This window comes from Oryctolagus cuniculus, chromosome 9 (assembly GCF_051225735.1).
Source record: "Oryctolagus cuniculus isolate XC-2025 breed Fujian yellow rabbit chromosome 9, ASM5122573v1, whole genome shotgun sequence".
In the NCBI taxonomy this organism is placed as follows: Eukaryota; Metazoa; Chordata; class Mammalia; order Lagomorpha; family Leporidae; genus Oryctolagus; species Oryctolagus cuniculus.
Window position 1 is genome coordinate 116,405,692 of NC_142875.1, and position 4,625 is coordinate 116,410,316.

The following is a 4,625-nucleotide window of genomic DNA, read 5'->3' on the forward strand; positions in this document are numbered from 1 at the left end:
CCTGACAATTATACTTAGTGAAATAATCCAGTCCCCAAAAGACAAATATTATCTCTTCCTTGACATGTGGTAACTAATAAAGCTCAAAAAATGTACAATTATTTGCATCACCATCTGCATAAATTTTTTTCCTGTGCATTATCTGTTGAGGAAGTATCTTAAAGTCTAAATCAACTTTATTATCTTGCAATCACACAGAAAATACTTAGATGGCACATTGTCATTAGTTGCATTTTGTTGAAAGAAATTATGAATGGCTAAGTAACAAAATCTGTTTATGGTTCAAATAGTCATTTTTCTGTTAAATTATTGTTTTTAGCCATTGAAGGCATTCCCACTAAACTAGGGGCTTTTTTCTTTTTATTATTAAACTTCTTATTCAATGAAGTATTAAGCCTTTTCACTGTTCTGTAAATTTAAAATGTTATCTCAAAAAATTAAAAAAGGAAGGAGGTTCAGGAAGTGAAGAGGGAGGGATGGTGGAAGGGATTATTAATAGTTGTAGCATCTACAAGTCATTGAATCTGTTAAAAATTAGTAAGATAAAAATGGAATTGAAGAAAAATTACTGTTTATACTTGTATTACTTTATCAAAATTATTACTTATAACAGACCATACATGATACCATTTACCATGCTAATTAATAGTAAAGGAGTGACACCAGCCAAAATGGTAGAGAAGTAGAGTTCAATTTTCCATGTCCCACAAAATAGCAAATACACCATCAAAAATACAATTAACTATGTACAAACTATGAAAACTAATAAAATTCATAGCAACACAGTGAATTCTTTACAAGACGTAAAAATAGCTGATTTTTAGTTAGAGACTTTGGCATTCAACTCACCCTGGTCCCATTCCCTGCTACCTGGTTTAGCATTTTTAGGCAGCCCTATAGACAATAATTTTATGTTCTTGGAATAGGTTCCTAATATGGAAGGAAGCAGAATGGATCTTATTCTGAACAGAAGGGACTGTGGCTATTTCCTCTAACTGGGCTGCTATTCCCTGCAGAATCTGCTCAAATGGTTTCTCTTTGTCTGCCTACCCTGGAACTGAGTGCCAAGGTGACAGCCCAGGGAGAATTTGTCAAAGACATTCAGGAGCAAACATGTTCGCCTATCAGTCACAGCAGCAAAGCTAAGTGCAGAGTCTGAGAGGAAAGGCTAGAGAAAGCTTCTTCAGGCAACAAGGGCTTTGGAAGTGCACATGAGTGCCCGGAAATCCAAAGACTACACATGCCCAGGGCTTAGATTGTACACAGAGGGAAAAAAAAAAAAAAAAAAAACCACCACTAAGACGCACTGCTCTCATCTCCAGCCGACCTTCAGGAGTTACAGACACAGAGTGAAGGCTAAGGCAGACTCTTCAGCTTTTGGCTGAGTGCTGAAAGCAGGTCCCAGCCATCAGGCACACAGAGCCCCTCTGCAAAGACTGGAATGTTTGTTTCATTTCCAGAAGCTTAAAGAAATTTTTTAAGATTTTAAAAGTCAGGCAATCAAAGAAGGGGAGACTGAAGGAGATCGAGAGAGGTATCTTCTATCTGCTGGTTCACTCCCCAAATGACCACAATGCCTGGGGCTCAGACAGGGCTTGGGCCCTCTTCTGCTGTTTTCCCAGGCCATTAGCAGGGAGCTGGATTGGAAGCAGAGCAGCCGGGACTGGAACCAGCGCCCAAACGGATGCCAATACTGCTCGTGAGGCTTAACCTTCTACAGCACAGTGCCAGCCCCTAAGAAAATCTTTTAAATCATTAGCTAACCACTAAGCTAACAGATACTTCAGACACAGTAAAGAATGCACATTTTAGTAATAATTCAGAAAAAAAAGCTATAAGCCAGCATTGTGGCAAAGTAGGTCAAGCCACCTGATATGCCACCAGTATCCCACATGGGAGCTGTTTCACGTCCCAGCTGCTTCACTTCTGAACCAATTCCTTGCTAATGGTCTGGGAGGGCAGCAGAAGACAGCCTAAGAGTTTGGGTCCCTGCCGCCTACGTCAGAGATCGGGAAGAAGCTCTGGCTCTGAGCTTCAGCATGGCCCAGCCCTGGCCATTGCAGCCATCAAGGAAGTCAATCAGCAGAGGGAAGACTGTTTCTCTTTCCCCCTTTCCTCTAACTCCGAGTTTCTTATTAACCTTTTTTAAAAGCATAAGACAAATAATCACTGCAATAAGCAGCACCAACAAAACCCCAGGGAGTGGCACCTGTTGGCACAGTGGTTAAGATGGCACACTGGACAACTTGACCTCCTCATTGGCACACCACAGTTAAGGTCTCAGCTCTGCTTCCAGTTTCAGCCTCCTGCTAATGCACACCCTGGAAGGCAACAGGTATTGGCTCAAGTACTTGGGTCTCTGCCACTCACATGGGAGACCCGGACTGACTTCCTGACTCCTTGCTTCAGCTTGACCCAGCCCCGACTGTGGACAGTTGGAGAGCAAACCATCAGATGGAAAACCTTTGTGTCCATCTCTGTTGCTCTTTTAAATATAGATTTAAGTAGAAAAAGGAGAACCTAATCTCCAGAGCAGCTACTTTCCAATGTTCAGAATGTCCTGTCTTCAAGATACTTTATGAAACATGAAAAACATATGCCCCATACACATAATAAAAAGAAACTAATAAAAATCCTGAGGAAGTCTGTTAATCAACAGACTTTAAGTGAAATATGTAAATATGCTTAAAGGCCTACGGAAATTTTTTTCCTTTTATTGAATGAATATAAATTTCCAAAGTACAGCTTATGGATTACAATGGCTTTTTCCCCTCCATAACTTCCCTCCCACCTGCAACCCTCCCCTCTCCCGACCCCTCTTCCCTTCCATTCACATCAAGATTCATTTTCACTTATCCTAAAGAAATCTTTTAGAATGGTATCCAACCAAATAGAGGTCTACAAAGAGACAGACTTTCTAAGTATGAAATAATGGATTTAAAAATTATAAAAACTAAAAGACATTCAGCTGAGCAGTTAAGAAGCCTGTGTTCCATATCAGAATTCAAGGTCAATGTCCAGCTCTGGCTATTAGCTCCAAGTTTTCTTCTAGTCCAGACCCTGGGATGCCATGGTGATAGCTCAAGTAATTACTTCTCTGTCACCCACATAAGAGAGCTGGATTGACTTCCCAGCTCCTTGCTTTGTCCTAAGTTCAGCCACAACTGTTGCAGAACTTTTAGAAGTGATTCAGTAGTTCTAAGTATTCTATCTGCCTCTGATATTTTTAATAATAGTAACTGAAATCGAATACTTACAAGGAAGATTCAGCAGGAGACTTAATAAATTATCACATACTGTCAGTATTCTCTATAGAATATCACACTGAAGATTTTAATATTGTTTATTTTCAAGAAATAGGGAAGGAGTGATGGATCTTCCATCTGCTGGTTCACTCCCCCAATGACTACAAAACCTCGAGCAATGCCAGGCGGAATGCAGGATCCAGGAACTCCATCCAGGTCTGCCATGTGAATGACAGGGACCCATTCACTAGAGCTATCATCTACTGTCTACACAGGCTCCTTAGAAGGAAGCAGGATCAGAAGTGGGGCCACTAGATCACATCATAAGGATACAGCTTAATCTGCTCCAACACCAAGCCAGCCCAAAACATTATTTCTTAATAAACAGACATGAAGTTTTTATCAAGTATTTCCATTCACCAGAAATTTCCCTATTAATAACTCCCAGGAAAGTTGAAGAAACTACCTTCACCATTTTACCTGATTGGGTTTCCTAATTCCCTATTTAAGTTATTCAAATAAAGAACATTTTTGAAAGGAAATCCTAGCTCACTTATTAGAAACCAGGTGAAACACCCAGCTGCATACATGGAGCATGAGAATTATTTAGGCAAGACAGGAGCCAGCCACATCACTAACCTGCCTGCCATCTACCATCTGAAGTGCCAGGGCTGCAGTCCATCAGTCCCTTGCCTTCTCCAAAGAGACCATGACTGCTGGACTATGACCTTCAAGAACCCTCAAGGCAGGGAATCCTACAGATAATGTCTCCATACGTTAAGGTGCTGACCTCAGGCCAACTCTTCTCTGGCCAATTAAGCACATTTATCATTCTCATAGAAGTGCTCACACCTACAGCTTTAAGTAGTGCTCAGGGGTAATTTCAGGCTTACCCAGCCTGAAAGCACATTTGCCCACTATTAATGTACGAGTAAGACTTGGTTCCCTCAACTCATACCAGATGTTGAACCCACAACGTGTTACCTTCAAAGTGATCCCATCTTGTCATGTGTTGCTGGTGGGAGATTTGATCTACTTGTGCATCTGGGAATTGGGTCTAGCAGAAGGTCTTCAGGTCACTGGTCACTGCAAATGAAGACTTACTCTTGGAAGGTTGTTATTACAAGAGTATGTGTTATGTAAGCTGAACATGCTCCTTATGTGTCTCTCGGCTCCCTCTGTCAACACGTCATTGTTCCTCTGCACGTGCTCCACCAGATACCATACCAACGGAGCTACCCAACCTCCAACTGTGAGCCTCTAAACTAAGATAAAATAGACCTTCTTCCCTCCTCAGAAACTCCGCCCTTGTGTTTTAGTTAAGTAATGAAAAGTGGATGATATACTTACTCATTAGAATATAGCACACACCAGCCATAA